Genomic DNA, 12839 nt, shown 5'->3' on the forward strand with positions numbered 1-12839 from the left:
CACGACACTTAGAACGATGTCACAAATGCGGAAAATGGTCACATGGAGGTAAATGTTCAAATAATCAAACCTATTCAAATACTGAATTTGTTACTTTATGCAGAGACGGACCGTTCATATGTTTAGAAGAAAAGACACTGAATGCTCGAGGTTACGCCTATGTAGCCATGGAAAACCAATTAAACCGACTATCTTATGAATGAGATAGATCATATAACTAAGAAATCTATTTCACAGGTATGTCTGTACAGTTTTTATTTTTATTTTTAACCTTTTGATAATAAACGCTAATTTGTTCGCTAAAAAGTATTAAATTGGTATTGAATAAAATTAGGTTTGGCGACCGAAATTATTGATATCATTCAAAAATTTATTACATCACTGCGAAATTTAACGTTTATTCTTAAGGTATAAATATCTTTAAACAATCAACCCAAAATATTTCAAAAATTCGTCATGAGTTAAATTAGGTCTTGGAACCGAAATTACTTTACCAAAAAGAGGGGCGCATATTTTTGATAATATTTGATTGATTAAAGTGGGATAAAAAGACAAAAAGATTTTTAATTTTATTTTTACCATGTTTTTAATCTTAATATTTAAATCTTAAATTAATATTGTAAACTTTGTAAAAACAATATATTTAAAATTGTAAATATTTGAAAAATTAATATAAGTTTAGTATGAATTTATAAATTTTTAAATTAAGTTTGGTGTAAATTTTTAATTTTTAAAATATTAATTTTTAATTTTATGCATTTCAAATTTTAAGTTTGGTGTGAATTTTTAATAATAATTTTGAATTTTATATTTAAGTTGTGTGAATTTAAAAACAAAAATTTACTTTATCTCATTATGTTAAGAATATGATTTTTAAATTCGTCGTAAGTTGAAGACTAGGTCTTTGAACCGAAATTGCTTTACCCGAGGGAGGGACGAGAACTTTTATTATCATTATTTTTAATCTTATTGAATTAGAGTATGCCAAAAACATTGAAAAAACTCAAAAATCTTAGCTTTTAAAACAATCGCTACAAAAAGACAAATTTTAAAATTTTGTCGAAGGACGGACTAGGACATCGATCCGAAACGACCTCGTCCTAAATAACAAGGGAAACAAAATTTTAAAATTAAGTACTTAATTGTTTCAAAAGTTAATGATTATAAAAAAAAAAAAAAAAAAAAAAACTCCGCGAGTCGCGGAGTTTAAAGGGTATTTCACCGCGACTCGCGGAGGGACCAATTCCCAGAAAAAAAAATAAAACGTAAAAAACAGAGCAGTTCACTCCCCCACCCAAAAACACTGCGAAGAACAGCGAACAAAAACCCCAAAAACCCGAAAAATACACCCCAAAATCCCAATTTTTAACCGTTAATCACCAAATCTTTTGCTAAAATCATGTTGAGAAGGATGCTATCTAAGAATTACTCAAGAAAAACGGTAAATTTCTACACCTAAACACCATTTAATCCGAAATTTGGTGTTCTTGAGCAAATTTTTCCCCAATTTGATTTTGATGCTTTTTAGTGTAATTAGACTTAAATTGTTTATGTATTATGCTTGTATAACCTAGATTGATGCTGTTTAACATGATTAGAAGCCTTAAACTTCAAATTTTGAATAATCTAGGGTTTGTGTTCTTGAGCAATTTGGGGCTTTTTGATATAAACAGGTTATGGCCGATTTTTGTCATGAATTGTTGCTAAATTGAGTAGTGTAACATGTCTAGGTAGTTAAATGATCCAAACTTTGAGCCTAAACATGATTTTGAGAATTAAAGTGGACTTTTTCAAGTCTAAAATTCATGAACTTGATTTTTGAAAGATAATGCCATTTGAGACTTGTTTGATTGCTAGTAATGATTATTTTGACATGTTATTTGAGTTGAATGCTTATGAACTTGGCGAACATTTTCGTATATGCTTATATGAAAAAGTGTAGATTTGATAAAAATGTGAAAATGAGCTTAAGTTTGATATAAATTGATAATGTCATTGTAATTATTTTGATTGATGATTTTGCTGACACTAATGCATATTTGGATGCACAAAAATTGTGTTTGATGTGTTTTGCAGAATGAAAGGGGTGAATCTTCATCCCAAGCCCGCAATGCTCCTGCTGAGAATTTGGAACAACAGGAGGTGGATAACTACTACAAGCAGGATATACCTCATCCAGTCATGACCTTTTCTGATATGCACTTGGAAGAGTTGCACCCGAACCTGAGATTTGACAGACTTTGGATAGATTATCCAAAATATCAACGGGGTTTGCATACTCTTCATTCTAAGGTTGTTGAGGTACCGAGGGTCATAGAATGGGGACCCTTAGAAGCTGTAGAATTGGCCGGGCCAATTAGAGAATTACTTGTACAGAGGTATGGTAATTCTTCTTTTAATGACTGGGTACATTTATTCACCATACGTAGACCTGTATATAAAGTATGGTGTGAAGAATTGTTATGTAGTATAGAGTTGAATGATCGGGTAGCTAGTTTAACCGATCGTTCTTTTATTAGATTTTTGTTAGGCGGTTCGATGCGCCACATGTCTTTACTGGACATGGCTCAGGATTTACGTATATATACGCCTGAGGAGTTAGCGTCTGCCGATTGTAGAGGATTGATACTAAACGGTAGAAAGATAGATGAAAATTTTGATACACACGGTGTGTGGAGTCAAATGACAAGCCATCACCGTTTCAAAGGGGGAAATTACTCTTATTTGGATATAGATAGAGCCGAATTAAGAGTGATACATAGGTTTTTAGCTAATTCGATTACACAAAGGGGTAAGAACAAAGAAAAAGTAAATGAACAGGATTTGTTTTACCATATGTGTATTCTTGACCCACAAAGCGCTGTAAGTATACCATATTGTGTGGGTTATTATTTATCAGCTATGGTTCGGGGGATGCGACCACATAGCATAATAGGAGGTGGTATTTTTATTACTTTGATTGGTGAATATCTCGGTGTGGATATAAGTCGGGGGGGATTATTACTAGAAGAGCCGGAACCCCGCGATACTATAGGTTTAAATGTATACCATGGTGCGAAAGTTTTGAAGAGGCGAAATAACGCCGCAGTACGATACCATGGTAGACATCCACAGGTGGAGAGAAACCAGCAGCAAGGTAATGTAGGAGGGGAGAATGATATGCAAGAAATGCATAGGTTTATAGCTTCTCAGGAATACGAAAATGCTAGACAGAGAGCATTTGAAGATTGGCAAGTTCATCAGAACCAGATCATAGCTCATTGCCAACATATAGGTAGAAACTATATTCCTACACCGAAACCCATCTTCCCTCCTTGGTCTATAGAGATGCAGCCACCGTATCCTACGTATGACCCTGCCGAAGCATTCTACAGCACTTATGGTTATGCCTGGAACCCCTATTGGTACCAATATCATCCTTAGTTTACTTATTATTTTTTTTTTGTAATTTGTAATTATTGATACGTTTAATACTTTTGTTAATATTGTAATCATTTTTATAATTATCTAACTTTTATTCTTAGATTTTAATAATTTTTGAATGTGGGGTAATATACCAAACTTCAAAAATATGTATATATGTTTGCAGTTTATCTTATGTACACAACAGGGTAAAACAACGCATTTTCAAAGACTGGCATTAAGTTCAGCAAAAGCAACTAATTTTGACGACAAGATGCAAAATATATGTGAAATAACAACAAGACGGAATGAACAAATGATGTGCACCATTTATCATTCAGCAAACAAACGCCAATATATTTGGAAACTTTGGTAAAATTTAATCATTTTCACACTAATCACCCTCAATAATTTAAATTGTTACTGATTTCTTGCAAATGAGGGCATTGCAAGATCTTAAGTGTGGGAAGGGGTTAAATTCTTTCGGATTTTAAAATTTTTATCTTAAACACTTGGTTACCATTAAAAAAACTAGTAAAGCAGTAGTTGTATTAGAATCTAGTGCTCTCTGATAATAAAGAACAGCCCTAGTCTTATATACTAACTACCCAATTCTAGTAAAATTTTTAAAAAAAAAAATTTTCAATTAAATGAACTCAAAATCATGTTATACATATTTATGAAGGATAAAACTAGGTTTTAACACCGAAATTATTATTACCTCGGAAAGGACATAAATTGAGAAACAAACTAAAATGTTAAAATTCATTTAAAATGGAATAGTGGACGATAAAAAGGAAAATAAAAGCCAAGTGTGGGAAAATTTACCAAGTTATCTTAAACATATGTCACATATATCTGTAACAAATAACTGAAAATACTTTTGCTTTGGACTAAACTAAACTGTTTTACCCGATGAAAGAAAAGAAGAGATGGATCTACACGATGAATCAATTCCATCATTAAAAGGAAGTAAAGTCTTCCGAAAAAGACACGCGCTTCTTGATTTAGGTCATGAAGTTGTCGTCCAGACCAGCTGTAGGTTGACGAAAAATCTAGAAAAGTCATCACTAAAATCAGCAGGAAATCCACGGACCTCAGCATTAAACAGGGTCGCCAAGTGGTCAGATTTATCCTAACCATGAAAAGGATTTATCTCGTACAATGGGGGGGCACCGTGCAAATTAGCTTGATAAGACTAATGAATCAGATCCCCAGAAAGGATAATCTCCTTAAAGATTAAAAATCAGCTTTTAAGACTGATATCACTCAATCATAGAGATTGACCTTAAAGATTGAGAATTCAAACTCATGGAATTCAATGATATCTAAACTCGAGCTTGAACGAGAAAATATTTTGATCAAAATTATAAACCGATTTGTTTTCTGAAAACCCTATTTTTAATGCGTTCATTACCATTGAACGTAAAATCCTAGGAATTCACCTGGAATTCATTAGGTCACCTGAACTAAATCGGGTGTCAACAGTAAGAACGGTGGTTGCATAGTGGTCAAAGACAGGACCTTGTGCCATACCGAAAAATTATAAGGGTGAGCTTTACTATTGCTCCTACCAAGGATAGTAATTGCGTCCGACACGTTATAGACCATAATCAAAAGCATGTCACGGGACATTGCCTTAACAGTTGCTTGTTCAACGCTTTCCTTTACAACCGGACGGTAGTTTACCGAAAGGTAATATACGGGACAAGTAAACTGGACGTGTTGCTTTCCAAATACAAGGTTAGCAAGTGGGTGACACAAAACCGCAAGTTTGAGCTAAAATTTTCAAATCTGAAACCCACCAAACCCACAAAAATATTTTGCAAACACCGGTAAAGGGTTATTCCGGAAAACTTATCTAGGGTAAAAACTAGATTTCAAAAGATCAAATGTTTTCATAAAGATCCAATTTCCTTAATGGATCTAAATTTTTATAGTCATGTGGGACTGTAAACCATATCGTTACTACCATTGTTTATACCACCGTATAGAAATCACTGATGTACAAAGTGTGAAGAATAAAGAAGTGATTCTTGTATTTCAAGACAATATTGCTTGAGGACAAGCAACGCTCAAATGTGGGAATATTTGATAATGCTAAAAACGAACATATATTTCATAGCATTATTCCTCAAGAAAGACAAGCTTTTAGTTGCAATTGTTCTATTTACAAGTGATATTCGTTTAAATAATAAAAGGTGAAGACAAAAGACAGATTCGACGAATTGAAGACGCAAACGACCAAAAAGCTCAAAAGTACAAAAGACAATCAAAAAGGTTCCAATTATTGATAAGAAACATCTCGAAATTACAAGAGTACAAGATTCAAAACGCAAAGTACAAAATATAAAATTGTACGCAAGGACGTTCGAAAATCCGGAACCGGGACCAGAGTTAACTCTTAACGCTCGACGCAACGGACTAAAAATTACAAGTTAACTAGGTATATAAATATAATATAATATATAATTAATTATATTAATTATATATATATTATATTTATAAATAAAAACCGTCGGCAGAGAAAGACTCCAAGATATGAGCTGGAATTTCAAACTCCGCGACTTGCGGAGTTTGAAGGCAAAATTCACCGCGAGTCGCGGAGCCCCAAAATTGAAAACTGCCTATAAAGCCAACCGAATTCTGATCAAAATCATCATCTTTTTTCTTCCTCATTCATACGTAAAATTTATATTTATATTTATAATTTATATTTTAATTTTAATTATAATTCTAATAATAAGGGTATGTTAGCGAATATTGTAAGGGTGTAAGTCGAAATTCTGTCCGTGTAACGTTACGCTATTTTTAATCATTGTAAGTTATGTTCAACCTTTTTACATTAATGTCTCATAGCTAAGTTATTATTATGCTTATTTAAAACGAAGTAATCATGATGTTGGGCTAATTACTAAAATTGGGTAATTGGGCTTTGTACCATAATTGGGGTTTGGACAAAAGAACGACACTTGTGGAAATTAGACTATGGGCTATTAATGGGCTTTATATTTGTTTAACTAAATGATAGTTTGTTAATGTTAATATAAAGATTTACAATTGGGCGTCCCTATAAATTACCATATACACTCGATCGGACACGATGGGCGGGGTATTTATATGTACGAATAATCGTTCATTTAACCGGACACGGGAATGGATTAATAGCCACTAGAATAATTAAAACAGGGGTGAAATTACATTCAAGGGTAATTGGTGTAATTGTTAACAAAGTAGTAAAACCTTGGTTTACACGCAGTCGATAACCTGGTGTATTCATTAAACAAAGTATTAAAACCTTGTTACAATTCGAATCCCCAATTAGTTGGAATATTTAACTTCGGGTATAAGAATAATTTGATGAGGACACTCGCACTTTATATTTATGACTGATGGACTGTTATGGACAAAAACCAGACGGACATATTAAATAATCCAGGACAAAGGACAATTAACCCATGGGCATAAAACTAAAATCAACACGTCAAACATCATGATTACGGAAGTTTAAATAAGCATAATTCTTTTATTTCATATTTAATTTCCTTTATTTTATATTTAATTGCACTTCTAATTATCGCACTTTTATTTATTGTTATTTAATCGCACTTTTAATTATCGTACTTTTTAATTATCGTAAGTTTATTTTATCGCACTTTTATTATTCGCAATTTCATTATCGTTATTTACTTTACGCTTTAATTTAAGTCTTGTATTTATTTTATATTTTACATTAGGTTTTAACTGCGACTAAAGTCTTAAAATCGACAAACCGGTCATTAAACGGTAAAAACCCCCCTTTATAATAATAATATTACTTATATATATATTTGTATTTTTAATAAAAGTAAACTAATATAGCGTTGAGCTTTGTTTAAAGATTTCCCTGTGGAACGAACCGGACTTACTAAAAACTACACTACTGTACGATTAGGTACACTGCCTATAAGTGTTGTAGCAAGATTTAAGTATATCCATTCTATAAATAAATAAATATCTTGTGTAAAATTGTATCGTATTTAATAGTATTTCCTGCTAAAATTAATAACTATTTTATATACACCTCGCATAACATCAGCTAGCCTTTTAACGGACGTATGTTATTTGAGTTTAAGACACGTTGGTTTACGTGTATTAAAACGAATGGGGTAATTATCACTATAGCGTTAAGTTTAGTTACCAGGGTGCTCTGTTACGTAGAATCTATTGATAAACTTTTGATGAAATCTTGTGGTCTATCTTTATATATGTTTATGACTCGAGCAATTAAACCTATAACTCACCAACATTCGTGTTGATTTTTAGCATGTTTTATTCTCAGGTCCTTAGAATGCTTCCGCTGTGATGTGCTTGTTGCCTGCATGGAGTCTCTCATGCTTTGTACAAAGTTTATTGCATTCAAAATAAAACTGCGTTGTGTAATAAATAATTGGACTGTGATGTCAACCTGTAAATTAAAGACTTATGTATTTCGGGGTTTTGCTTATACCTAAGCACTCGCCCACATGTTTATAACTTTCTATATTTAGAAAGTCACTTATTTTAATGAATGCAATATTTTATCAAAACGTATCATATAGAGGTCAAAATCTCACTGTGGAATCAATGATTAACGTGCCGCGTCAATAGCGATTTTGACTGGTCGTTATAAGCCATAACAATCCTAATTGTGAATTTTTGTTTTTGGGTTTGCCTGGTCACAGAAGCAACAACAAACGTATCCTCATCTCACAGCATCATCATTTTCCTACGCATCATCATCATCATCTAATGTATCATCATTAAAATTACTCACGGGTTCTTCATAATAGTATTATCCTATCGGCACCAATATAATCTTAATCCTAATCATAAATCATATTCATGAATAATGACCATAATCATAAATCATAACCATATTCCATAATTATCATCATCATCTTCGTTTACTCGTGTTTCATCAACATAATAATCCTTCGTTATCATTATAATCTAACACACTCATCATCATTATCATTATCATCATCCCATATCGTCATCACCACTTACTTCGTTAATCCCTTATAATGTATCTAAAAAAACATATATATAGCGAAGTAGAAGTAGCAGCCCAACTGATGGCGACCCGATTACACCAATAGGAATATGGGCCAAGCGAGTTTATCTAAGCCCAACTAGAGTTCAATTGGCCTAAATTATTCTGCATAATTTGCTGGAGAATAAATATCGTGTAACACCCTACCACTTTAACAAGTGGGTGTGGGGCTCGATTTTATAAAGAAAATAACAAGCATATTATTTTCACTTTACAGCTCATCATTTAAGTTTGTATATTATCACTATCTGATTGAAACTGAAACAGAAAAAAAATAAAACGCACCATAACAGGAAGACGGGTTGAGGTGAACAACGAGCTGAATCAGAAAAAATGATGCTGGTGCAGTAGCAGGCGGTTTAATTGGTGATTCATTTTGCTCGTCTAAAACAGAAACAATAACGATGATGTTTGGGTCGGTCCTTGATGATGGTTTTGGTCTTGATATGGTAAATGGAAGCAGTAGTTGTAACCGGTTTCGATGGTGGTGATGAGGTGTGATTTTCTTCGGCTAGCAACAATAAATGGGTGATGTTTAATGATAATGGTGATCGATGTTAGTGATAAAGGGGTGGTTGTTTGAAGGTGGTAACCAAAACAAAGAGGTGATTGTGATGATGGTTATGGGTTGATGATTTCCTGAAAATGATAACTTTGGAGATCTTCTAACAAGAGAGAAACAAAGTGAATGGTGATCGTTGGTTCTCGGTCCAAAACACAGTCGCAGGTTTGAGTGGTTTAAGGAGGTGATATGATGGTTAAATGGAGGTGGTGTTGGATCTAATCGATCAAGTAGAAGAAGCAGAAGATGGGTTAAGTTGGCGTGGTTTTGTGATCATTTGCAGATAACTCCATGTATATATTTAATATGTATATATATAATACTTCACTTATTGAAATAATAATGAAGATTCCAACTAAGCACAGTGATGCAATTAAGTACAGTGACACCATAGTATTCTGAATAATATAGCAGCCATGACATTTGGAACTCAATAATTTACTCTACCGACAATATTAATAGTATATTATATCGTGTCCATTGCTAAACAGTTAAAATATAAAAGTGTTCCTAAAAAATCCCTAATTTTTAAATTAAGTCCATTTATTTATTTTGGTCATTATGGTATAAGATTTGGTCATCAACTATTAAATAAAAATTACATTAACTGTCCCTCTCAATTCTGGGTAAAAATATAAAAAGTTCTAAAATTTAACAAACAGCTCCTAAATACATTTTTAATAAGTCTATAATTTATAAAACTCATTTTTGAATTAACGTTTATTTTAAAATCATATAAGTTTGAATTTAGTTTGCTTAATATCAATAGGAACATCAAACGAGTATTACAATCATTTAATATTTATTTTTAATATACTTTATTTATATATATAGATATATATATTTTAAATAATAATTATTATAATATTCTATTTTTATTTTACTTTACATAAATAACTTTTAGTAACAACAACATACAATATGTAAGATTATGTTTCCAATTATTATTTATATATATATATACACCTATCAAGTTACAATTAATTGTTCGTGAATCGTCGGAACTCGTCGAAGGTCAAATGTTTTCATAAAATAGTTCCAAAATTTTGAAATTCAATTTAAAATACTTTACTTATCATGTCGAAATCATATAAAAATTAAGTTTAAATTTAGTCGAAAATTTCCGGGTCGTCACACAATTTACGCGACATATGCTAGTCAAGTCTTACGGGCGTGCACTCCACACTCTCTGAACCCGTTGATAAGTATAACTAGCTAACTCTTGCATTCAAGTAAATTCCAATTAACTAAAATGAATGTTAGATGACACTAAAATCACCAACAGGTTCTACTCCGAATGGTGTTTCAAATGTTGTAAGTATGGGAACTATAACCTTAGCTTTAATATAACAAATAAAGTTGCCCTCGATACGAGATACATCTTGCTTTGGCTAATTTGGAAATGTCGAAATAAACATGTTCATGGAGACCCGGATCAAAAAAAGGCATATTCTCAAAGAAGACATCTTTATTAGATCGCACTTGTGGATATCAAACAGAGGTAACACGATAAATAATGATTTCGGAAGTCTACCCCTTCTAATTAGTGATATAAACTTGTATGCAGTAGATAGACGATATACCTTTTTTGCGATATTTTTGCTGTTGTAAATTAACTGCTTATGTGCAACGTCAAAAGGGTCCTTATGTAGTTGGATCATTTGGATTGTTTCGAGATTGACTTGGCTTCCCCAAAAGGCTCCATCTCTAAAAGCATGGCTCGCGTTGTAAAGTGTATACGCACGCTTCTTGTGTGCTTGTAGTTAAATATGTGCTTCTTTCAAAAAAAAAAAAAAAAAAAAAAAAAGTATTCAAGACAACGTACAAGTCAAGCAAGCATATATGGTACAACTCAAGTAAGCATGGGAGGTCAGTTATTTTTCACCATCATTTATAGTTATCGGAATTGATATCTTAGGACAACAATTTAAAATGTGTTCTTCAACTTTGAGATAGCTCTCCTGGTGGTTTATTCCCTCGTCATCACAGCAGTGGTTAATAGGAATTACGGTTTTAAAAAATTGGGTACTTTATATTCTATGAAAAGCGTTTTGAAATTGAGTTTTTTTAACTGATCTTGAAGTTGGGGTTGTGTAATTTAAGGTTTTGGTTGAGTAATTTTGGTTGATTGTTATTATTGATGATATTCAGCAAGTGGGAGAAGAGTCTCACGTAGGTGAAGATGATGTTGGTGAAATGAAATGATGAAATACAAAAAAAAAAATCATAAGTGCATATGACATGACTTAACGAGCGTCAGGACGAGAGACCAACCGCACTATTTACAATACTCAAGTGATCAATCAAGTCAAAAGAATACATTAATGGCAAATATGAAATTTGAGACAAACGTTAGAGATCAACCGCATATTTTTTATTTTATTTTATTTCTATAAAACGATGAACTTGTTTATAATTCATCTTTATTTAAGTGTCACTTTTGTGTAACCAGCATGTGCGAAAGAATGAAACCAACAATTGGGTTATTTGGCCCATACGACCCAACCCGTATGTGTTTTGATCCGACAATTGAGCGAATAGGAGCTTGCGTAAGCCCACAACCATGAAACAAGACTTCCAATCAACAGACCAGTTTTTACAAGTAAACACCACACTTCAACCTTCGGTTTAACTATTTAAACTCTTTCAATATTTGAAATCTTTCGTTGACAAATACAAAATTCATGTTTAAATTGTTGAGTTGTATTCCAAAGAAACCATTAAAAAGGTTGAAATCCAAGGGGCGGTTCTCAGCCTTTGGATCACTTTTAATCAATGATCCAGATTAAAGCACCAATTAATACAGCGAGGGTATTATGGTCATTTTACAAAAAATAGAAATCCTACTACGAAACAAATCACTCTCGAACGAAAACCTTCAAAAACCCTAAACGATCCTGGTGATGGCGATTGACGATTATCCGGCGAACAATCAGTTCGATTCCGTCATTAACTCTGATTAATTCAGTCGGATTGCTTGATTATACGATTACCTAACGTCGTTAACTTAGATTGATAATCACTCGTTCACTCCGAATTGCTTAACATACAAATTCATTGATCAATCAATTCATATACACCTTCAATTTAAGCAATGGAACCAGAGAGGGAATACGATATCAGTGATGAAGACATCAACGAAATCCAGAATGATGATGGTATGTATATCGTTTCGTCTTCAATCACATGTGATTAGCTTTTAATGAATTAGTGTTTTTGTGACTTTAAGTAATGTCTTGTGTAAAATCACATGTAATATATTGTAAAATCACATGTGATTGTTTTATGATAATACATTACTGGGATTTAAAAGTGGTTCCTGATGAATACAATGAAGATGAAGATAAAAATCGAATTGTGGTAAATTTTTACTCATTCAATCACATGTGATTAGCTTTTAATGAATTAGTGTTTTTGTGACTTTAAGTAATATCTGGTGTAAAATCACATGTAATTTCTTGTAAAAATCACATGTGATTGTTTTATGATAATACATTACTGGGATTTAAAGTGATTACTGATGAATACAATGAAGATGAAGTTGAAAATAGAATTGTTGTAAATTTTTACTTATTAAATCACATGTGATTACGTTATATGATAATATATTATGTGATATGTATATTGTCTCTTATTTCAGTTAAACATTCAATTAACATTGTAATTTGTTTTCCACAGATTATAATTCACCAAAAGCAACTGCAACACGTAAAAACGAAACACCGGGTGGATCATTGTATTATGCACCAATTGTTGACAAACTTTTCTTACCGGTCATTGGTCATAATTATGGAACACTTG

This window comes from Rutidosis leptorrhynchoides, chromosome 1 (assembly GCF_046630445.1).
Source record: "Rutidosis leptorrhynchoides isolate AG116_Rl617_1_P2 chromosome 1, CSIRO_AGI_Rlap_v1, whole genome shotgun sequence".
Taxonomy (NCBI): domain Eukaryota; kingdom Viridiplantae; phylum Streptophyta; class Magnoliopsida; order Asterales; family Asteraceae; genus Rutidosis; species Rutidosis leptorrhynchoides.